Below are 24,716 nucleotides of genomic sequence, written 5' to 3'. Positions count from 1 at the left end.
TCGTGGTCAAGACGTTGCTGTTGTAATTTTACTGTAATGTGGCTGAGCCATTACTTAATTACCTAAATTAGTTAAGCAATAATATGTGAGAATAGTTCATACTTTCTAAAACTGCATCCCTGTGGCCTAATCCCTACATGCAAACATACTGTAGCTAGAGAGTCAATGTGGCAAAGAGAGCTATACATGTAGATTTATCCACCATTTAAATACTCTGTTACTACGTTATGTTAATGCGATAATTTCAAATCATTAATTGGGCAGGAAAGGTGTAGAAGCAGGTGTGTAAGAGAAAGATTATTTCAGTCTGACGGCAGTCTAAAGAGACAGCAGATTGGACAGACAGATGATAGCATATGGATGAAGAAAGATAGAAAACTAATTAAAAAAAGGAGAGTTAGGTTGGGTGTTGGTTCCTCTAGGAGTAATGGTCCCAGGTGTGTGAGATGAGGGGAAACAGGAAGGATGAGGGAAGGCGAAGGAATCTAGGTCCCCATATGCTCTATGAAGTCTGTCTTTCCTTCGCTCTCTTTCATCCCCTTTCATTTCAGGCTTTGCACAGACTCAGTGAGACATGCTGATCTTAGATCGCCTTTATTCCATTTGTGCATCTTCCTCGCCGTTCTGCCTCTCAGCATCTTTACTAGCTCTTATAGTGCACTGCAGGTTAAGTGAGGTGACACTGAAACTGAGTGGGTGGTGGTTTGGCGATGGAGTGACTGCGTGGCTGTTTGCATTTGTTTTTGTGTGGATTTCAGTAAGCTTTGATGATTTGTCCTCGCAGTCTAAGGTGTGTTTGGTGAGGATTCTATTCGCTGTTCTCTTTGTGGATATGGATTTCAGCATTTGTTTCTCACATTCTCTTGTTTTTTCCCTATTTAACTTGTCTGGTTGCTGAACTGGTTCCTTGCAGGTTTCTACTTTGTTGCACAGATTTGCGTGTACGGCGCAAGGCCACGTATCCCCACCGGTGTTTCCTTCCTTGACCACAGCGCAGAAACATGCCACGGATTGAAATGACAAGTCGTCTAAAAATAGCCACTAAACTCACTCACCCTTCCCTTAAAGCAGCCCCACTCTGGCCGGATGATCACCTCCCCAATCACTGATCTCTCCACCCTAGCATGAAATGCAGGCTGCTCCCACTGTACATTCCACCCAGAGGAATGAGCCAACTCCCTTGTAAATTAGAGAGAGGGGGATTGTCATTGTTTTCTGCCAAACAAAAGCAGCAAGCAAACCGGAGCAGAACAGCTTCTAACCACTGGTTAGTTTGGCTTAGCAGCCAAGGGGGGCGGCTGCTGCGTCACAAGGTTGGAGTGCCTCAAGGATTCGTCGCAGGGCCCTTTATCGCTTTCTTTTTTTTCCTGCCATCTCAATTCTCTATTATTGTGGGCATGTAAATGTGCCCATGTGCAGGCCCTCAGGCTGTTGTCAGGCAGATCATGGGAAATGTCGGGAGCTAGCCTGGCTGTGTGCATTTACCTACGTATCTCTGTTCCCTAAAGAAGAAAAAGAAAGAAAGCAGAAGGAAAGAAGTGAGACTAGGGAATCAGGAGCAGGCTTACAACAGAGGAATGGAGTGAATTCCTTGACGTGTATAAAACATGTCCGTAGGGGGAATTACAAGCACAGCAAGATTCACAGACTTCCAACTTCTTAAAACAACACTCGCTGTCCCACACCCCCAACCCCCTCCTTCGCCATTCTCAGCCTGCACTCCACTACCACCCCCTCCACCCGTGCTCCTTGCCCCTGGAGTAGTTAAAGGCAAGGGATAATCTGTGGAGGAATTCCAAAAGGCAGGAATCCAGGGATTATCCAAAGGAAGAAAATGGTAGATGATGGAATTATTTAGGGTTTACCTGAAATCATTGCTCGGGTTTTGTGCTTTTGAGATGGAAATTGGTAAAGGCTTGACTGATTTTTATTTTGAAAATTAAATGCATTTAGAGCTTTGGCTGTGTTAAAGTCAGCGTTTGTGGGGTTTTAAGAGTTTCCTAATGCAGACAGTAGGCAGATTAATTTAAGGAGAGTTAAAATCATTGTTTGTTGCTGCTGGATTTTTTTAAACACTAATGATAGAGGTAATAAAACTGTGGGACATTCTTACTAGTTTCATTGTTTCTTTAAAAAACAACTTTCTTCCAACTTATTTAAGTCTCCAGGTTACCTAGTCTGACACATTATTAGTATTAAATAGTTGCACAATATAAATAATCTGATATTCTGTGTGGGCTCGTTTTCTTCTGTTGCTCCATTTTTCTCTGAGCCACCAGTGGACTGGCAGCAAACACAAAGGAATTGTGGGAATTGTTATTGAATTTAAGGCTAATTGCACTGATATGATAACAATTTGGTTTTGACGTACCATGGCTTCGCAAAATAACACTGTTTTCAAAGCCGTCACGCGAGTGCTATTTATGCAAAATAATTTATCGCACATACAGTTTTTTTTTCATTGCATGTCACTGTAGAGCTCTACAGGACCAATTGAATTAACTGAGAAGTGTTTTAATAAACTGGAAATTGTATAATGAGTTAGTTTTTGACATGCTAGTCCTACCATGGCAAATTTGTTGCCTTCACCCTTTATTTCAGTGCAGATCTTTGGGGTTTGGAAACTGTGGAAAGTGAAACTCAGGCTGTATCTGTTCAAAGCTCTCTGTGGTGCAGTGAAATAACTAATGCTTCCTATTACTTTATTTGACCTCCAGAATTTGGCAGAGAAAAATCGTCCTTGTGTTCCTTATGTGGCTACAGCCTCAGGCTACGGTAAATATAGGCTGGCAGCAGAATAGTGTTGTGTTACATTATCTGTGTATGGCTGTTATTGTAAACAGGCTACATCTTTGGGGCTTAGCTCCTCCTGTCCTACTTAGCTGGTCGATAAACAGGCTTTAGCTTTAATTATGTGATGTCTGATATTGCACGTTCTTACATCATGCTGGTGTCTTGTTTATGTGTTTTGTCTGGCCCTGTGTTATTCTGTGCATGTGCGTGTTTGTCCATCACTATTTTTCCGAGCCTCTGCCTGTGGATGCAGTTTGAATATCTGAGGATATAATAACCGTGGGTGTATGTCTGGCAAGTGTAATTGCTGCCACTCTGCACGGCTGGTCAATAGACTAGTACTGTGTTTGTGTGTGTGTGTGTTTTCATATTTACATGGAGAATTACATCAGATCCTTTTTTTAAATATCTAAATGTCAGTACATATTTTCTGCTATAGTTTCATCTATGTAGTTTTAGTTGAGACATATGATTGTGTGTATGTGTTTTCGTTAATATACATTCAGCACCAACTTTAGGTACAGCGGTAAAATATTATCCACTCATTTCAATTCATTTCAGTTTTATTTATATAGCATCAAATCTCAATAAAAGTCACGTCAGGCACTTTGTAAAGTAAAGACCTAAAATTATATAGAAAAGAACCCACAACAGTCCCATCCCAAGACCCCATGTGAGGAGGCAGTTGGCGACAGTGGGAAGGAAAAACTCCCTTTTAATAGGAAGAAACCTCCTGCTAATGCAGTTCTGTACACCGACACTAGTTACTTTAACGGTAAACAAAATTTGATCACCTTTTTGACAAAATCAACTGAAAATTAGATTTGAAACGCTTCATAAAGGTTAGTCAGTTGCATTAGATTTGAGAGGCATGGCTAATAAAATGTGTTTTTCTCGCACTACTGAAGTATGTTTAAGTGTTACATTTGTTGCATTGTGTTCAATGGCATTATAATAGGCAAATAAATTAATCAGCTTGGAGTTCAATATTTTTTTTAGTTAAAAATACTATAAAACTTTAGAAGTCTCTGCCAGGATTATTTCAGGAATATGACAGAAAAAAAGTCAAGGAAACAGCGTCTGTGATTGGCCAATCTCCCAATCAAAGTCTTCTTCATTAATTCAAACTGATCCGACTTTCCTTTGGAGGATTATCTGATGATGAGTCAACCCGCCATTTTCAGTTTAAGAGTTTACACTTTCAAAGCCGAGGCTGTGATCAGGTGCATGGATTTTGGGGGACAGGAATGTAACTTCACTCTAAGATGCTGAGGTTTCTGGGAGAGAGCATTCAACACAAACAACCTTGACTGCAACACGTGCCAGCACGCTTCATGAAAATAGTATTTTTATTTTTTTGTCCACCACCTGCCCCAGTTTCCAACTTCCTTGACAATTTGGCCGCTTCCCAGAAGTGTAAAAGTGTGCTCTTCTGACACAGTGGAGGAGAACCAGGATGTATCACAGAGATAAAAGTTCAAGGGGATAGAGCGATACTTCTCCTGAATAATCTGCTCAAAGCAGGAATTGGGTGCAAATATTTGATGCAAAATATTAAGATAAGTGCAAAGTTCAGTATCTACTTACTTTATGTCAAATGGGTGTAACATGCAGTGGAAGTGTTGGTCTGTGTGAAGTGGCTTTTTACTCAGCTCTACTATGTCTGATTTCTATTGGCCAGTGCTGCTGTGGAAATGTGTGAATTATTTGTAATCTCTGTGGTATGCTTGCTTTTCAGGTACAGGCATTTGGCCACCCACTTAGTCCATACACATCCAGAGTGTTCTCAACAGTGGCAGGTAAGATGAACAAGCTTATCCGTGTGTGTGCGTGTGTGTATTTTTACTCTAATAGATTATCGATGCACTGCTGGGTTGGTTGGCTGCAGCAGACAGTGGAAATGGGCCTGGCCTCCCCTGAGGAAACGAGATATCTCACACAGGCACACTACACACAGTAGCTACAGACACAGGCACAGTGTGACTTGCGAGGGAAAAGAAAGCTCTCACGCGCAAGACTTTAAAGCACATTTTGCACACTCACACACACTTACGAACAATTAGACACACCACACACCTGCTGGGTTTTCAGATGAAGCTGAGCTCCATACTGGCTCTAACCGAAGATAAAAGGGGGAGAAGAAGAAAGACAGGCAGGAGAGGAGGGACTAGAGAGAGGGATGGGAAGGTTGAGGAGAAGAGAGGAGGCGGGTAGGGAGCTATAAGACAAAGACAGAAAGCAGATAAAGCAGGAAGAGGAGGGGCATGGATGAAGAGTGATGGCCAACTCTTCCACCTCTCCTCCCTTCTTCCGTCTCACTCTCCTTTGTGAACAGATGGATAGAGGTATCAGATTGTAATGAGAGCCAAAACAGGAAAAAAGGGCTAGAAAGACACATATGTACGCTACACACACACACACACATGACTGAACACAACACTTTTAACTATGCTGACAGATGCAGTACTTTGCATCCTGTGTAGTTTACTGGCTCTACGTTGTCCACAGCCATAATATTTACATGCATTCAGGTCAGATGGGTTCTGCAATACAGTGAGTTCACTGTATACAAAAATGTTACAAATCTGAGCAGTGCCTAGTGATGATGTTTCTCCTAGATAGACACACAGGGAAGAAGCTAGAGGCTCCAGGCGTGTGATGCATCAGACGAACAGAGGAAAGAAAGAGATGAGGCGAGATGAGCCCTGTACATTCTTACATGCAGAGTTATGAGGGTATGGTGAAGAATCCAAAAGTCACAAGTGTCAGTGAGTTCAACAGCAGGATGTGTTGAGCAATTTATACGCCAAGCAACTTCAGGAATGCTGCTTTATTCAATATTAACACACATTTAAGGGGAACACTAGTCATCAGTTAACAGTTTAAACATTAACAATCCTACGAGTCTTTGTGCTGTCAGGTGCAAAACTGTACTCCGTCTCCAACTATGTTTATATCTAACTGTCAATTTAAGGTTTGCAAACTTTTAAACATTCAAACGAAGTGAACTCTCAATAGGATGTTTTCCATCAGTTTTTTGGAAATTGCTGTCGAAGTTGAGCATCCACTAAAAAGCTGGGAAGTGTCTTTCGGCAGCCGATTGGGGTTAGGTTTCCTTGGAGGATTTTTCACTACTCCCAAGCTTTTCCATAACTTTTTTGAAAGAAGTGCCAAAAATGGCCTTTAAAAGCACTTACCGACGGCCTTGTCGAGAGCTGGATTTGAAGATTAATGTCTCTCTCATGTGTGTCGGGTAAATGGCCGCAGGCAGCAGCTGCTTAGCTTAGCACAAAGCCTGTAAACAGACATCCTGAAGCCTTGTCATCGCTGTGCTTTTGGATGTCATCCAGTTTAGTTTTCAGGAAGCTACTGTCACAGGGAAAGGAAAAGTGTGGCACATAACCCTTTGGAAAACCACAACTTGTCAGTTGCACTCTTCTTCTGATCTAACTCTTGGCAAGGAAGCAGGTCTTTCTTAAAGAGCAGTATTGTAGTCGTACAAAAAGAGACGTACATGCGTCTTCGCAGAGAAGGGTCGTTTTAGCTCTGTGTGTGTGTGTGTGTAAATCAGGGTAAATCAGTTGCTTTTCTTAGTGACTGCTAAACGCACTGGTAATCCTTCCAGTTGAACTTGTTGTGGCAAAGAATCAACAGCAGAAGAAGAGTGCAACACATTTCAGGGAAACAAAGAGGGAGGGGGTGCAGGGAGAGGCAAAGCCTAAACTAGTATTAAATGAACACAGCTGTGCCTCGTTAAACATTAATTGGCAATTAATCAGACCCCACCCCCCCATCCCCAGTTGATTATATCTTTATATCTTTAAAAAAAAAAGGGAGAGAGAGAGAGAATAAAGTAAATTATTCACCAGCATCAGGAAAATCTGTTCCATCACAACCTCTCCGTCTCCCTCCCTGCTTCTTCTCTCCTCCATCTTCTTGCCCGTCTCCTCCCTCTCTGTGCTTCTTTCATTTCATTAATATAGTTTTATGCCTTTATCTGCGCTTCCTTCCCCTCATCCGTCTATAGTTTATCCAAAGATGGAAAACGAGGGAGCGAAAGAGAGATGTCATAGAACGGAGGAAGTGCCAGAGGGGGCGAAGGATGGAAGACGGGGAGGAAGGAGAGGCCCCCAAATGAAGGATTACAACAGGGAGAGCGGGACTGTTAGTTAACTGCGTGTGCGGATACATCCTCACTTGTTGATTTCTTGGTCTTGAGGTTATAAAACCTTGCCGAGTGAATAGAGTAGCCATAGCATAGCCAACATCTGGCAGCAGTGAACAGACGCAGCAGAGTTTTAGCTGATTACATTGTAGCTCCTCCCCCTTCTGCTGTGTTGATACAGCTAGAGCCAGAATTTGCTGTCCTGACCTAGAAATTTTACTTCTGTTATTCATCTGACAGCAAAGAAAACATGCATGCTGGTTATTTTGCAGTAGCCATTGATGGCTTCTGTCCTTTAATCTGCCGCTTCTGAATGTTTCAGCTTCATGTCCGAATGCACACCCTGCTCACTTTCATGTATTCCCGCGTGGACCGACCCAGTAACTTTAACCCAGCACATGATGGATGATGTTACAGTGACGACCAGGAGACTCATGTCTCTACTGTGTGACCTCTTAAAGACACGGTTTAGGAAGGCAACACATGCATTTGTGCGTGGAGGAAGATAGTGTTAACTTTATTGATTATTTACAGCAGGGGTGTCAAACATAAGGCTCGGGGGCCAGATTCGGCCCAGCAAAGACTCCAAACTGGCCCACTGGACGGCTTTGGAAAGTGCGATTGATGGCCTAAATTTTGGACTTTGGACTGTTTTCATGTTTTGACCCAAAACCCAAAGAGTTGCGCTGAGATATTTCTCTCATTTCCTTTTACTTACCACAATAGAAAAACTGTGCAAAGACTGAAATTTGCACTGTAAAGGTATAGTTGCACATCTTCACTCTGACAGGGGAATTGGTCCAGGTGACTAAAGATCAAAGTGGGTCATAGGTCTGATTTTGGTGATTTATAGTAAACAGAAACAGGACTCTGACAGTTGAGCTGTTTTTTAAAACCTGCAGTTCCATGATTACTGTTACTAAACTAAAGTGTGTGAATGCATTCCTGTAATTACATATCGCATGTGGCAGAGTAAGTTTGTGGACAGAACGACATCAATTCATCAAACTGACGAGGCGTCCGTGCCTGAAAAGTGCAAAACTTCTGACCCCTAACCTGCATGAGTCAGGAAGGACAGGTTTTGAGATGCTGAATCGACAAAAACTTGAAACACGAAACCAGCCGGTGTTTGATATTCATCCACTTTGGAGACAGAAAAAAGAAAAAGCTGAAATTTTGGTCTGAGGCAGAGAGAAAACGTGTATTTTCAAATGCTCCCAGGCAGATGTATTCTCAGAGCAACCTGCGAACGATGTTGAGGTTCATATGCAGCATATGTGGCCGCAGGCACTTTCTGTTCCTACTGTAAAGTGTTTGAAGGCGAACTGTGCGCACCGTGTGCGTGCAGTAAACCCAGTCTGTCCTGCAGATCCAGTGCTTCAGGCTGTTCTGCCCAGTGCTACAAGCTTATATAACAGTACTGATTACAGCAGCAAGAATAACCTGCCTTGCACTCACTGACACACTTTTTTTCCCCCGCCTCCCCTCGATCTGTCGCTATCTCCTCATCCCAGCTCACACTTGTTTCCTCTCTCCCACAACTAGGCTATTTCCATCTCACTCAATTAAATGATCTCTCAAACATGCTCTCTCTGTTTCCCTCTGTGTCTTTTCATTATCTGACGCTGCTTCCTTTCTCTTTGCTCTCTTTATTGGTGTCACTTTGGCTACATCCCAAAATTCACGGCTATTATTCACCCTTTCTCCACTCATACCTCTATTTCTCGCTTCTTTGCAGTCTTCTCTAACGGTTGCCGTCTATCTGCCCTCAGAATCTCAGTCTCTTTCTCTCGCGCTTTCACTCCGTCTGGGCTTCGGCTCAATAATTACAAATGCTATGAATATTGGCTAGAGGCCAAATCAGCACAGCAATCAATACAGTGAGAGAATTATGTAACGTGGCACCCAACTGACTGGTCGTCTCTCCTTGTTCCTTGCTCGGTAGTTTCCTCTTTTGCTCCCTACCCTCTGCCATTGTCTCACCTTGTTTACTTCCCTTTATTTGCTTTTGCCCTCATTTAACCAACTGCATTGTCAGTCGTATTTATCAGCAGGTTCAGTTTTAGGCTGAAACTGAACCTGTGCAGGCTTACGCTGTTGTCACATCTGAATAACTGCCAAGAATCAAAGTCTAAATATGATTTTTTAAAATATAATTAGATCTTTAACCTGGTGGGTGTGTGAGATGGAAAATAAAGTTTTTAGAAACAACACAAGGGGACGCACTCTGGAGTTTAGTCTGTGTAAAGGCTCATTTGTTTGTGATCACTGCCTAATTACAGTGTAGCTTGAAGCCAGGGAGAGCATTAGAAGTGAGGCATGGGCAGGTAGAAACTACACTAAGCAGTCTGTCAATTGTCCTGCTTGCTAGGGTAAAACTGTAAAAGTGCTTGTGCGCCTTCAAGTCGACTCCCAGGTTTTCTGGTTAAATAGACTCACAACAACATTTTATCTACTTGATCAAATGAATTATCTCACATCTTTGTTTGACTTCCTCATTGGGCTGTTGCCAAGCTCCTTTGCTTAGCCATTGAGAGTAGAACTGCAGCAGACTGCAGATGTGCCTGCACTCGGTTATTCTGGGAAGCGTGCAGTTTGACTCCTCTGTGAGCTAGTAGCCTACACCAGATCCCTTTTGTATTAGAGCGCTATTTATGTATCTCGTATAAAAGCGTTCACTCGTCTAACTGCACATACTTGCGTGACGTCCCATTCCAAATCCATAGGGTTTATTATGATGTTGGCACGCCCTTTGCAGCTATAAGAGCTTCAAATCTTCTAAATGGTAAATGGCCTGTATTTGTATAGCGCTTTTATTAGTCCCGCCTAGGGACCCCAAAGCGCTTTACACACCCAGTCATCCACCCATTCACACACTGGTGGAGGCAAGCTATAGTTGTAGCCACAGCTGCCCTGGGGCAGACTGACAGAAGCGAGGCTGCCATATCGCGCCATCGGCCCTTCTGGCCATCACCAGTAGGCGGTAGGCGAAGTGTCTTGCCCAAGGACACAACGACCGAGACTGTCCGAGCCGGGGCTCGAACCAGCAACCTTCCAATTACAAGGCGAACTCCCAACTCTTGAGCTAGGAAGGCTTTTACAGGGTTTAGGAGTTTGTTTATAGGAATTTTTGACCGTTCTTCCAGAAACACATTCGTGAGGTCTGACACTGATCTTATAATAAGTAGGCCTGGCTCGCAATCTTTGGTTTAATTAATTACAAAGGTGTGCTGTCAGGTTGAGATCAGGACTCTGTGCGGGCCAGTCAAGTTCTTCCACACCAAAACTCTCTCATCCGTGTCTTTATGGACCTTGCGTTATGCACTGGTGCGCAGTCATGTTGGAACAGGAAAGGGCCGTCCCCAAGCTTTTCCCAGAAAGTTGGGAGCATGAAATTGTCCAAAATGACTTGGATAATGAAGTTTAACCATTAAGAGTTCCTTTCACTGGAACTAAGGAGCTGAATCTAAACCCTGAAAAACAACCCCACACAAACTTTACACTTGGCACGGTGCAGTTAAACAAGTACCGTTCACCTGGGAACCGCCAAACGCAGACTCGTATATCGGGTTGCCAGACAGAAAAATGTGATTAATTTCTCCAGAGAATACGCCAACATGCTTTTGTACCACTGGATCCAACACTTTGGGTTGACCTTGGTGATGTAAGGCTTGGATGCAGCTGTTCGTCCATGGAATCCCATTCCATGAAGCTTTCTACGCACAGTTCTTGACCTAATCTGAAGATCACATGAAGTTTAGAGGTTTGTAGCGATTGATTCTGCAGAAAGTTGGTAATCTCTGCTGACCACGTGCCTCACCTCACCCAGCCTACCAATTTGGTGTCATTCCACTTTGTTATAATACCACTAACAGCTGATTGTGAAATAGTTAGTAGCGAGGAAATTTTACAAATGTGCACAGGTGGCATCCTATCACAGCGACCCAGTTTTTCACAAATGTTTGCTTTTGATTTTATGCACCTGTGGCCATGAAAGTGATCGGAACACCTGAATTCAATGATTTGGAAGGATGACTGAATACTTTTGGCAACATAGTGTATCTTTGTCTCACGTACTCCTCCGAGGTTACCGAATTATGCCGCTTGCTTTTACGTTTGAACTGACACCTGTAAGTAATGTGTACGAAAACTTGTATAATCATTTGCTTTTCCATCATGCAAATGATGAAGAACCTTTTTTAATGCAAATAACGACAAAACTGTAACTTTATTGTGACGGAAGTGTTATAGCAGTGCGTTACGTTACTGCATCACAGCCGAGTGCAATGAAACTGAAGTAAGTCGCTACTTTTGTAGCCAGCACTGATCAGAAGTCATAATCACCAATAATGCATTTTAATTTTCCACTGCAAATATATTAAATATGTATGGATCTACACGCTGTGCATCTATAACAGTGATGCAGCAGCCGTTTAAGTTGTCCTGTTCAACTTTGTACTCAAATGCTTGTTATTGGAAAGAGAATATTGAGACAGAAGCACTGAGGGCTCAGTGTTTCTGTCTCAATATTCTCTGTTACCTCACTATTCTGGTCATGCAGCGTGGAGCTGTGTGTCATGGTGCCCCTACATTTTTGTTGCGGGTGGGGGGTTGGGGTCTATAGGAGTCAGGCAGTGCAATAGTAGTGCCAATCTTTCCTCCAGTCTGTGCCCTGGTCAGAGAGCAGTGGCTCCATGCTGTACTTTCCATACCGTCACCCTGTAACCGCCAACCCCCCCTCCTGTCTCTCTCTCTGCCGGCTTTCCGACTGTACTTTTTCTCTATGCTCTGGAATTCCATCTTCCTGCACGTGGACAGCACTTAAAAGGGCATTTTGTGTGTTTATGTGTGTCTAAACGTGAGCTTTAGGAAACAACTCTGTGAGGAAGAGGAAGCATGGAGTATGTATTTTTGTGTGCAACATGTCAGCAAGTGGACACTACTGTCTCTACCCCTGAACTTAGTTTCTGTGCCTGCTGTACATGCAGCACATTTTGTAGCCACTCATTTAATAAAGTGGTCCAAAGCTGTGAACAAAGTGTTACTTGTTAGAAAACATTTAAAAGATCATTTTGAATAGCGTTCCTTGTTCATTAGCCAGCCTTGCACGCTCAGTATCAATCTGAAAAGCTCTTCATTAGTTACACAAATGTCTTGTGATGTCCTCAAGATAACAAAAACACTAGCAAAGCAGTGGAAGGAAAGAAAGTAGTGGAAAACATAAAGGCTGACATTCAGTCTCATTGGGGGTCCCATATATATGTGTGTATGTGTGCCTATATATAGGTGTTTTTACTGTTACGTGTATCAGTAAAACGTTGAGCAGATGAGGTTCCAGTTAAACCTAGATATCAAACATACGTAAACAAATTAGCCACACTGTCCAGTCTCAACTTTGTTTAGTAGTTGCACACATGCAGACTTATGCTGTGAAGGGTCGTTACAGCTTTATGATGTGATCTGATTTGCCTTAACTGTTGGCAAAACCAGAGCAGGTTGCAAGTGAGCCAAGTCTGACCATTTTCTCCATGCTGGATCAGTGACTCAGATTCATTGCGGTTAAAAACTATGAAGAATTAGGCCAAATCGTCATAAAATGGGAATTATTCTTTAGGTTCAAATTTTGCACAAAAAACACCCCCAAAAGTTTAGAAGGTGGAAACTGATTAATTTAATTCAAAATAAATCCCAAAGTCTGTAAACGCAGGTCGGGTTGTTTCTTAATCTGGACATTATTGTTCTCACTAAGCCTTGTGTTGGTCTCTGTTCCCCACTGCGCAAAGTGACGTCACAGTGACATCTTTAATAAGTCATTTTTGGACGTACAATTTTGGTCCACTGAATGGGTTGCTTTGTAACGCCAGATGACGTTGTTTTTTAGTGTCTACTGAATGTCTAGTGTTGACATGAGTAGGTCCTCCGTGTACACGGTATTTATAATCCAAACGCGTCGTTGTAGACGTCCTTTCATTGTCCAACTTCAACGTATTTTAGACGTCATGCTATAGACGCTGTAGTACCATGCTTCCAGAGAGTGGAGGACATGTTTTCTGTACAGAAACAGTCATGAGTGAAGGAATGCAGGAAGGCAGAGTGATCAGCAGACACCTCCAAGATGGCGCCAGGCTCCTGACGCTAAAACAAAACTGAGCAGCTGCTCGGTGGCTTTGGAGCAGAAATGTTCCCAGTGTCTTACAGGCAGTTTGCAAAATGTGGGCATCGACAAAGACCGTAGAGCAGATAGTCGAGTTCAAACATTCATACTTGCACAACCCGTGCATCGCAACTTCTCTCAGTCCAGCTACCGATCACAGCCAAATTCGCTTTCTCTTACAAAGCTCTTCACAATAAAACACTATACTCGTAAAAATAAACCATATATAATGCAAATGCTTTTTTAATCTTGTTAAACACATTGTACGTCTTTGAAAAGGAATTCCAAATGTTTTCTAAATACTTTAACCATTATTATTTTACATTTCAGCATGGATTTCAATGTTTTTATTATCTCAACACATTTTAAGAAATGACTTTTTTAACCTGGTTACAAACAAATAAGCTGATTCGTTGAAATAAATAAACCAATTAAGGAAAAACAGGAAAATGTGAAATAACAAAAAAAACCCCACAAGTACTGAATAAAGTAGGCTAACGCATAATAAATCATGTTTGCTTATAAATAATCCTTATTCATATGTATTGTGTTGATAACGACAATGTTGCTATTCATCATATATCTATTATATATATTAAATTATGTAAATTTGATGCTGCAAAGTTCAGATGTTGAACGTCAGTCACATTGACGTCCAGGTTGGGTCATGGTCAAGAATTGGCCGAGGACCGATGGACCCAATATAGACACGATCTGCACGTCTATCCGACGTCCAATGTTTAAGTGGGTCATCACCGGCTTCTCACATCTGTTGGTCGTGAAGATTTTTGGTGTTAATCGATTCACATCTGCATGGCAGCAGCATCAGAGTTTTATAAACCACCGGCGGTTTTCTACATCTGTATTGATTATATATTTTTTAATCATTAGTGCGTCTACTGTAGGTCAATGCACGTCTCCATCAGGCTTACATCACATTAATGAAGAAGAGAAATCGAGGTGGAGAGCGAGCACGGAGGCTCCTTCTGCTCTCCAATCCCATCTGCTTGACACAGAGGGAGGGAGGGAGAGAAACAGAGAGAGCGGTGGTAGACGAATGAGAACGAGGCCAGATCAGGCTGAGGGAGGGATGGGGGGTGAGGGGGGGGTGGAAAGGGGGGAGGTGCTGTTTAGAGAAAGGCAGGGAGTGAAAAAAAAAAATCAGAGGGAGGCAGGCTGGGGGGTTGGGCTCCGAGCTTGTGCATGTGAGAGAGAGAGAGGGAGAGAGAGAGAAAGCAGCCGAATGTGTGTTATATATGTATGTGTGTGCGTGTTTGTGCGCACATGTGTGTGTGTGTGTGTGTGCGCTCGCTCTGTTCCTTTCCTTTCTTTGTTTGACTACTGAGTGGGGGGAAAAAGCGAGACAGAATATAGAAAGATAGAGAGAGAGGGTGAGGAAGAGGAACACAGACCGAGGAGAAGAGCAGGATCTAAAAGCAGTGTCACTTTTATTTTATTTAGAGAAGAAAAAGAAGAAGAAAGACAAAGAGGATTTCTGTTTTGGTGTCTTTTTCCCCCCCTTCAGTTCTTCCTTTGCAGGCTGTAGAATAAGAAATATACATATATATATACACAACAGCAACAACAACACTGCACTGAATGCTTTTGACAACAGTGTCATATTCAGGAGCAGTGAGTGTTTTGTGTGTTGGCTCAGTGCGCGTGTGTGCGCTGAGGAGGTGGGGGGAAGCAGCCTGTGCAGTTTAAAGGGAAAATACAAGGCACGCACAAAGCTGGGAGCACAGGCAGGCAAGACAGCAGGAAAGGCGAGGGAAGGGAAGGTAGTGGGAATCTGCTGAGCTGGCTGACGCTCTAACCGACAAGCTGCTTTTGGAATTTTTTTTATTTTATTTTTTATTTTTTTATTTTTACACCACCGATCCAGCCCTGGGTCTCCCCTCTGTGCTCGGCCTGGACCCGGCCACGGTAAGGCGAGCTTCCTATCCGCAAACCTCTCAGCTGTTTGACCACTGCCGCTCTGCAGACAAAAGCAGGAGAAAGTTGCTCTGTGTGTGCGTTTGTGTGTGTGCAGATGGAGAGGAGCTAAAGCTAAAGGCTGAAGCTAAGGCTGAAAGGCGTGAGGAATACAGCACAAAGGGAGCTTGTGTGCTCCAGCTGGGGCCGTGTGTGTGTGTGTGTGTACGCTTTTGTGGACGGCTGTGAGTGTTTATGTCTCGCGGTGTACCCAAACTTTTGCATGTAAGGGATGCCCCCAAAATAGACAAGCACTGAACAACTAAGCCCCCTCCTTTTTCTTTTCTCTCTCTCTTTTTTGAATTAGGATTTGTGCTGCTCTGGCTGATTGTGTGTAGAGTTAAGGCTTCTGTCATAATAGCCATCATATGGCAGTTCTTGGTGCTTTTCATGCAAGCAAATATTCTGAAATCAAACTATTGCTGGGAAGCAGAAGAAACCCAGTAAGAAGTCTCTTAAAGCTCCCAGCATGCTGGTTTTTAAACCAGCGGTTCGGTTCACAGCAGGGTGATCTAAATGCTCCAGGAGGATGTGCAGCCAGCTGGCTCACAAAAAAACACAAAAGTAGGGTTTTGGTTTTTTTTACTTGTGTCTTTTTAAAAAAAATCGTCTTCATCCTTCCTCCTCTCCTCTCTTGAGTTTCTTTTCTCCTTCTTTCCTCTTTCCTCTTCACTCCATGCTGATTTAAATGCCAGCTTTGCACAAAGGCTTTCTCTATTTCTTGCACATTCTTCTGCTTTTTTTCAGTGCTTTCCTTTTTCTTGCACTTTCTGACTTCATCTCTCTGTCATGATATTGGCAGGTGACTGTGCTGGAACATGGATCTTGTGACTTTACCGCTCAGGCACCGGGTGAATGCCTGTCTCTTCTGCACACGCAGATGCCGACTCCCATTATTAGTTTTTCAACACACACCGCTCACTAATACAAAGTGTGCGCCGTCCTGTCAAGTGTGTTGTGGTCTGGTCGTGGTGGTGGGGTTTTGGTCTGCTCTGGTCTTCTGGTTAGCACTTGCTTTTTAAAATGAGTGTGTGTTTGTGTGTGCGTGTTTATGTGCACGCTCCTCAGTGTAAGCGTGTGAGAAACTCGACACTTGCGCCGGCGTCTGCCTGGAGCTAATATTGGTGTCACTATGTGACTTTGTGTGCATTTGTGTGAGTGTGTATTGGCGTGTCGGTCCCTGTCCTAATTAAGTCCTTGCCCCCCTGCGTTCAAACCAATACAAACATTCCTAGAATAAAAGCCTGACTAGAAAGACATCTCACGCGTCCCACTGTAAACTGATCCCTCCAGTTCTCCCACTCACACACGTGAGCGTCCGGGTCTGCACATGCGCACACACACATTTCCACACACAAGGCAAAAAAAAATCTCTGTTACTATTTTATTTGCTGCCCCCACCCTTCCTGTTTTCCCTGGGGAATTTCCTCCTTTCTCTCTCTTTTTTTCATTAGTCCAGTGGAAGTAGAACATCTTCTGCTCTGACATTTCTTTCCTTTTATCTTTTGTTTTTCCTACATTTTATTCATTTTTTTTATATCCACCACTTCCTGTCCAGCTGTCATTATCCTGTAGTGGCGTGCCAGGCATGGTTCAGCCAGGGACGCCTGCTGTGGACTGGGATACATCATAGCTGCACACTCTCTATCCCACATAGCCTTGCCCAATTAGGAAATATTGTATACAGGACGCAGCCAGTACTAATGCTGCGCTAATCTGTTTATACTGTGCTGCTGGTTCCCATAGAGAGAACAGAGTATGCTGTATTAGCAGAGATAGATCTGACATTAGAGCTGGGCAGAACTGATTAAGATAAGGCAGGTCACAGAGTTGAGTTGCTGCGTGTTAGGTTTCAGGTGTTATATTAGAACAAAGACATTAAATAATGGAATGTGAGCAGTGAAGGAGCAGAAAGGAAAAGCAATGAATTTGAGTTGGTTTTTTTGCATTCTTGCATTTTAAAACAGCTCATATTTTTCATCATATGAAACCAAATACTACTTTCCAGGAAAACCTAATAAAAAGTTAACATAGGTTTAAAACAATAAATGTAGTGTGCACCACAGGTACAGGGCTTTTAAATAAACATAGCATAGTGATGTCCCCACACAGATTCCTTACAGTTTACCTTCATGACGGCTGCAGTTGTATTTTTTTGCCCTGCAGGAACAGTTTTGCATAGTCATTAGTCGGTGGGAGGGGCTGACCCTGCCCAGCTGCGAGTGGACGTGTGTTTTCCCAATGCAGATAAAATACGGGGATGAGGCCTGTGATGACTGTTGACTCTGGAGCTGTCTGTGTAGCAACAAGCCATTTCCTGCACTGAGAGCCATTAGGACGCCACCCAACTCCCCCCCCCTCTCGTCTGTCACCCACCATGTTCCTGTGTTCCTCTGCAGATGTGCACATACGTAAACACACATATACACGATGGATGGGTGGGAGTGGGGGGGGTGCTGTGTTTTTGCGCCTGAAATTGTGTGTGTACATGTGCTGCTCTCCTCTTTACCCCCTCCTCAGCCCCAGGGCAGTCCCCCATGGCTGAAGAAAAGGGGTGGGTTGGAGGGGGTCGGGGGATTGCACATTCATTGGAATGGAGGTTGAGATAGCAGTGGGGAGGAGGTGGGGTGGGTTTTGGGGGGTTGTAAGAGTGATTGAGTGTGTTGCCTGGCGAAGAAAAAAAGGGGGGGGCAGAAAGAAGAGGGGAAAAGCCCCCTCCCCCCTCGTGTTTAAAGAACTGGAGGGGGAAAGGGGGGAGGAGAAGGAGAGGAGCAGACAGACAAGATAGGAGATTCAGGGGTGGAGGTGAGGGGAGGACGGGTGGATGGCTGGCGCCGTGGCTGGCTTGCGTTTGCGGAGAGAGGGGCTGGGCTATTAACAGCTCGTGTTCAAGTAATAGTTTGAGACGCTTTGATGTTCATAATTGTCTGTTTGCTCCTGGAGCTGATCCAATGAGCTGACAGCTCAACGCGGTGACGCTTTCGAGTCATCGCTGCAGTTCTGGACAAAACTGAGAAGACAAAAGTGGTTCTGAGCTCATGTGTGCAGAATATAGCGTCAAACAGTGATTAAGCCAAATGCTGGCTTAATCTAGACCGGTTCATTCATATGTTGCTTGGACATTAATTGTAGTTTGTTTAAAAAAATGATATGTGTTTGATTTGGAAAGAATCAGGCTTTGGTGAGCTGTGCGTGTATAGTGGTACCAGCTGTCTTTGTGCTGTTTCCAAAGCAAGGTGCAATTTGGTGTGTTAAATAGTACATGTACCATGAGTGAACTCTACTTTCACAACTGTCATGTGTTCAAAGAGCATTTTTTTTATTGATTCGTGTTTTTTTTTATTTGTTTTTCGGCTACATGAGCTAGTGCTATGCTTCTTCTTTAATTGCAGTAGTTATATATATTCCAGTTTGTTAAAACACAAAGGGATAAGGCTTAGGTGACTAATTCTATTATGCGGGGGTCAAAGGGCTCAAGAAGATTAGCTTTGGCCTTGGTGCTAATGCGTACCACGGTAACTAGCCTGCATAAGATGCTGTTTGATTAGCCGAGTGCGAGACAAAAGGCAGAGAAGCTGGGCAGGTTGAGGGAAGGTTAGGAGCACGTACTCGACTTCTTATTTGCACAGATAGGTTTGGCTCTGAGCTGCAGCCTGTGACGCTCGAGAGAGAGAAACGAATTAGAAAGAGAGAAAAGAAAAGGGGAGCACAGATGAAGAGATGTCTGGGACGGTGAAAGAAAAGTAGCCATGCTGAGACATTGAGAATACACACACGCACGCACGCACGCACGCACACACACACACACACACACACACACACACACACACACACACACACCCATTGGCAGGAGTAGTGTGCTGAGTGTGCACATGGTTTCTTTGTGTAGAGGAGAGGGGCCAGGGTTTGTTGATTTTAAGATAATGACTTCCAGTTGTTTCAGTCAGGAGAGGGCTCTGTCACTACAACTAGAGAAACCCCAAATCCATAAAACACACGCAGGCACACAGAGAGCGTGTGAGTGACTGGCACAGGTGTGTGTGCATCTAAAGCACAACTCTTTGGCCCGTGGTTGATTTTATTGCTGCTTTATAAAGGTCAACGGTGGAACTGTGCGTATGTTTACAGCATCTCTTGCATAATGTGCATGGATGGTTGTAGACTGTTAAACTGTGCTAGCTCAGTAATAATGGGCACTGCACTTCTTTATAGGTCATGATACAATGGGAGGGATCACAGAGAGGCTAAGCAACACCAAAGAATGAGTTTTACAATAAACAGCAGTCAGCTGCATGTTGTACCAAGTACATCTAATGATAAGCAAGTATTTGTTCCTTCTGCTGTATTGCTTGTATTGCTTGTTAGCATCTTATGTGATGACGTTGTGTGCACTCTGAGGCGTATCCTGCTGTTGCACTGTGAATAGCAGCAGCTACTACATGGCTGGAATTAGAGCAGGGCGATATGGCCAAAAATATTTATCACGATATATATTTCAAAATTTGCGATAACGATATAACCGACGATATAATTGATGCGAGACAAAATACAACTCCACAACATTACTAGCGCAAAAAGACAACCTTCCATTTATTTTCACTTAAACAAGAAGCTGGTTTTTATGTACATTAAAGCTTTATAAAAATATAACAGTGCAAATGCAAATTCCTTGCTGAAAGTTTAACCAAAAGGCATTTCCACTAGAAATGGGCTGACATATCCTGAGCATAACCATGTATAATATCCACTGAAGTTAAAAAGAGGTGCTTTGCAACATTAAACTGCAGTGTGCAGTACGCATTTTTCGGACCATAAGGTACACGGGATTATAAGGCACATTAAGTGAAACAAAGCAGTCAGATAAATCAAACTTTATTAAACTCATTCTTCTTGCTTCCTCCACTTCTGTACCATTGATTCATTAATGTTGAATTCTCTGGCAGCTGCTCTATTCCCATGTTGCTGCAGTATATTAATGACTAACCTGGTATTGTGGATGGATTATCTCAGTTGTTCTCCTGACTGAAGTTTGGTCCGTTTACAGCATCCTGCCATGCGATTGCATTTGTCTCTAACCATGAAGAACCTTCACGTTAACTTTTATAAGTGGAAAAGTGTTAGTGTTCGTCCTCCAGCTTCACTGTTTATGTTATGCTAACATAGCTGTGTTGCTAGCGATCACGTAGCACATCATTATATACCAGCTAGCCCAACTTCAGTAACCCTACAAACGTCACTGCTGTTTAGTTTCCCGTCTTCATTTATGTTGGAAGTGATAGCAGAGCTGTACGTTTGATTTTTTTCAGAAATCTCTCAGTCAGAACATGCAATATCATGCTTAGGTAACTAGCGAAACTAGCGAGCTAACTTCCGCTAGCTTCCTGCTAACTTCTAACTCCGTTAAATGTAATAACTTTTGTTTTCATGGATGCCTGGAAGTTAAACTTCATAGTTACACCTGGTAAAGCAGCAATGCTGATCGTTTTATTAAAGATGAAAGAATTTAGACAGTTTTTAACTCTAAGTGATGCTGCAGTGTTGTTTGACCTGAAGCATACGGAGTTTAGGACCCAGATTACTCCCAGATTTAAGAGCATCTTAGTCCGACAAATATGACAATAACAACGGCCGCTTGCATGTTCTGCAAAAAAATGTGCTTTGTTGTGTATCTGATGGACAAACACCAAACCAGTTCCACATCACGGAAGTTGCACCATTTTTACAAACCAATTCTGGTTCATCTGTTTCACTCAACAATCGGCCATGTGCGTATGAAAACAAAGGCACTGCGCATGCGCGTTTTACTCCCATTCTATCGCGATATTTCATTTTCCTATCGTTGCCTAACATTATACCGGTATTACCGTGAACGGTATAATATGGCCCAGCCCTAGCTGGAATGTAAACTGCACACACACAGAAGGAATCTATAATGCAACTGCATAAACACACAAACGCACAGCAGCTGGGCCATTTACTGCACCCTGTAATTGCATGCGACAGGATGCTCTTTGAAGGTTCCTGCTCTCGGGCTGTCCTCTTTGTGTTTTCACCGTATTTGTTTATCTGCGGCGCTTCGCACCAAGCGATGTAGTCCTGCGCAGCTTCTCATTACGCGTTTGCGTGAATTTGCTTGTATACTCACGTCTGCCTCTCGGCTTTGGGGAACGCATGAGAGCGCCAGTCCTTGGAGCCGCACTCGAGAGCGGTGGCCCAGAGTCAGAAAAAGGGGGTTTGCGTGCAGGATATGTGTTTAACTTCTGCTGCTAATGATGCAAGAACGGAATGCAGTGTTTAGTCCCGCACCGGTTTTGCTGTTTGATTAATGAGTCGAGGTTTGTCATACTACATCAGATTTTTACTGCATAACGCGCTAACTCAAAGCTTGTATAACCTTAAATGAGCTACTTGTGCATTCAGTGCAAGGAAGAGAGGCACGGGGGTTCCATTACACTCATTATCTCTCTTCATCACATTCGTGAGCGGTGGCTTTGCAGACGGGGTGTTGGTTTTAACTGGTATTTGTAGTACTAGCATCGTGTGACACTTGAATGTCTCTTTCATTACGGGAAGATTTTGCCATAATTGGAGTCTTTAATTGGAATATTACAAGCGTGCGTAAAAATCACGCCTGTAAAATGTGCATGTGCACATGAACAGTAGCACCGGTGACCCCACAGTGACCTCGATTGATCCAGCTGATTGAAAGTAATGCATTAACCTGATTATGTCTCTAAGCAGTCAGAGGACCATTATTAAGAGAAGGAAGTTGAAGATCTGTGTGTGTGTGCGACTGGAGGCTCTGGCAGGTATAATTACCTGTTGGTAAGGAAGGCTGAGTTCAGCTTTCTTTTTCTTTCCTATTACCTTCCCTGTCATTCCTCCTTCTATTCTTTTGCTTCTTTTAAATCCTTCCACTACTTTTTCCTCTTCTTCTAATTTATCCTCCTGAAATTTTTTTTTAAAACAAACTCTGGGTCCAGTTGTTCCCCCGAACAGCCTTTCTCTCACCGCTCTTTCTCTCTCACACATGTGCGGCGTCGCCTGTCTCTTTAACCTAATTCCACACTGAACCCTGACCTCCTCCCACTTGTGTAACGTCTGTGATAACTGTGCTTTTGTGTGCCCCGCAATGTTTCTCGCTCCACTTCTTCTCAATGCGTGATTCAAAAGTCACAGCTGAGCATGCTGGAGTCACTCTTTTTTGTTTTTCTAGTAAGATTTAGCTTTCGTGTTTGTAACTTCATTAGCCTCATTCTGCATGTGTGATTGACTTTCTTTGTTTTAACTGTTCTGCAGACTTGTGTGTGAAATCAAAACTGTGGTCTGTCGCTCAGTGTTTATGAGGAGATCTGTGTCTCTGCGTGAGTGTGTCTGGAGGGCAGCAGGTACGCTGTGACCTTTATGGGTCTGTGTGTGTGTGTGTTTGCCCCCAGACTAGTAATATGATCTGCCTTGAAGTCTGGTCCTTCCTCCTTCCTTGCTCTGTCTGCACCCTCCCTCACCTCCCTCCAATATCTTTTCTGTCCATTCACAGCCTTTTCCCATCTTTCATTAATCCTCCCCTCGCCTTTCCTTCATCTCAACCCTAACCTTGTAAATCTTTAGTAATTTAAAACCCTAAAACCCAATCGTCTACACCCCATCCGCTTGCATTTTGGCAGTTTTCTATCAGTCTCTCACACACACTGTGATCAGATGGCTTTGATTGCAGAGATCAGAGGAGAGAGAAGGAGGTAGCTGTGTGCGCGCGTTTGGACATTATAATTGATTTTCTCTGTTGTTCTCTTTTGTTCGACTGGTGTTAGATGCATGACAGTAAGCTGCACATTTGCCTGCACTGTACTGCAGCGATACCATATAGTGTGGATTGTCTGCGTGTGGGTTGGGTGGGGCAGGGTGATGGAGGAGGTCATGAGACAGGCTGAGTCTGTCCCACAGGATTTCTATCAGGGATGTATAGAATTACATGCTTCACTGTGTGTGCTTGGGCTTCTCTCTGCATGTTTTTCCTCTCTGTGCCGAAGGTAGCAGAGCTGCAAATAGGAAATAAAAACCTGTGACCTTAAATGCATTCAGATGTATAGAAAATCCTCAGGTCATAAGTTCAAGTGGCTTTGGGAGTTCAGAATCCTTTAATAAGAGATGGCTAACAAATTAAAAACTCCTACACTCATCCGCTGATGGGCATAGGCCGACGTGTAGGTGGTTTTAATATACTGTGCTTCCCTTCTTACGCAGAGTTTGAGGCTAAACAAGTCCTCCGCCCTCCCGCTGCCTGCCAAATATTCTCCCACAAATTGTTTCTGTCTGCTCTCTTCAGTTTCAGGCTCAGGCGACTCTTCCAATCAAATTCCTGCTTTTAACGCTTCCTGGGTGCAGCAGTGTGGTGTTTGAGCGGTGGTGTCCACTGCATGTGTCCTGTGCTCTGTGGCCATATGGTAGCTACATTAGCCCACAGTGTAAACACAGCTGGCTGCCTCCTGTGGCTGCTCGGGTGAACAGCAGTCTGCCTGCAGATATGGAAAGCTCTAATAGGAGGATCACATACACAGCTGCTGTATTAATATGGCTATGGGCCACACTTGGATTCATGGCTGTATTTGTGAGGTAGATTAGCGTTGCTATTGCCGCCTGATATCTATTATTGACATTCAGCTAGTCATCAAAAGTCGCTACTCAGGTTTCAGGTTGATGAGTGAAATACTGTGGAGTGTTTTTCCAAATATTCAAAACTGCATGGACTGAAAAATATCTTTAAATTATAAGTCACAGATGGTGGATTCTGTAACTTAGTGCGCTCTATTTCTGGGTTTCTTTTAACAAAGGGTAACATATATATGGCAGTCTGAGTAAGAGGCACAAAGGGAGAGATAAGAAAGAAAAGAGCTGGGGACTGAACACTGCACATCATAAATAAAATGTCAGAAACACTAGTGCATGCTAGCCATTGCTCAGGGTAGCGTGAAATCTGCTCTCGCCCCCTCCTTTCTTATCTTCCCTCACTATCGCACTCCCTCTCTCACTCTTTGTGCATATGTGTGTGCATGTAATTGAGGTGTGTGACCTTGCTGTAGGCCTGGCAGGTGTACGGCAAGGGAAGAGACAAATAAGGAAGGGAGGGGGGGTGCAGGGTGAAGGGATGGATGGAAAACTGTGCCACTGTGCCTGTCCGCTTGTGCATAAATGCATGTGTTTGGCATATATGTTGTGTAGTGGAAAGAAAAGGCAGTAATTGTGTGTTTGTGTGGGTGGAAACACACATTCTTCAGCTGTAAGGTCCTTTGCATGCGACTTGGAAATGAGTTCATGTGCACGGGTGTGTGGGCGCATGTTATTGTGCAGACGAGACGGCATATATAATTCTCTATAGGTTGCAGTCTGTGCTTTGCATTGAGGTGGCTGCATTTTTTAAGCATCCCTGTCAAATTGGAATATGTCACTATAATTAGTCTAAAATAAGTAGGCAAATGGAGGAGATGATTGACAGCTTTTGTTTTTCAGAATTTATATTACTATCATTAAGACTACATTTCCTATACACCCAGTCACTTCCTGCCACAAAGATGTGGATGGATGTTGTTTATTCTGACATCCTGTCTCTCCCTGTTGAAAGTGAACACTATGGGT

At 43.4% G+C, this 24,716-nt stretch overlaps 1 protein-coding gene across 6 annotated transcripts in view; it reads left to right on the top strand.

Moving 5' to 3' along the window:
• Nucleotides 1-24,716, top strand: part of kdm6ba (lysine (K)-specific demethylase 6B, a) — a 107,773-nt gene that overhangs the window by 41,195 nt on the left and 41,862 nt on the right. For 5 of the 6 annotated variants that reach the window (XM_086284804.1, XM_086284810.1, XM_086284811.1 and 2 more), the window contains one exon: nt 4,532-4,592. The gene's annotated coding sequence lies outside the window, so the exon portion shown is untranslated. Of the gene's footprint in view, nt 1-4,531; nt 4,593-14,461; nt 15,039-24,716 lie in introns of those variants that run through there. The other variant, XM_086284805.1, reaches the window with a different exon arrangement.

This window comes from Aulonocara sp. 'chitande type north' Nkhata Bay, linkage group LG3 (genome assembly GCF_057382095.1).
Source record: "Aulonocara sp. 'chitande type north' Nkhata Bay isolate Kocher_YH1m ecotype deep benthic linkage group LG3, A_spYH_male_GT1.1, whole genome shotgun sequence".
NCBI lineage: Eukaryota > Metazoa > Chordata > Actinopteri > Cichliformes > Cichlidae > Aulonocara > Aulonocara sp. 'chitande type north' Nkhata Bay.
This window is presented reverse-complemented; position numbering and strand designations above follow the sequence as displayed.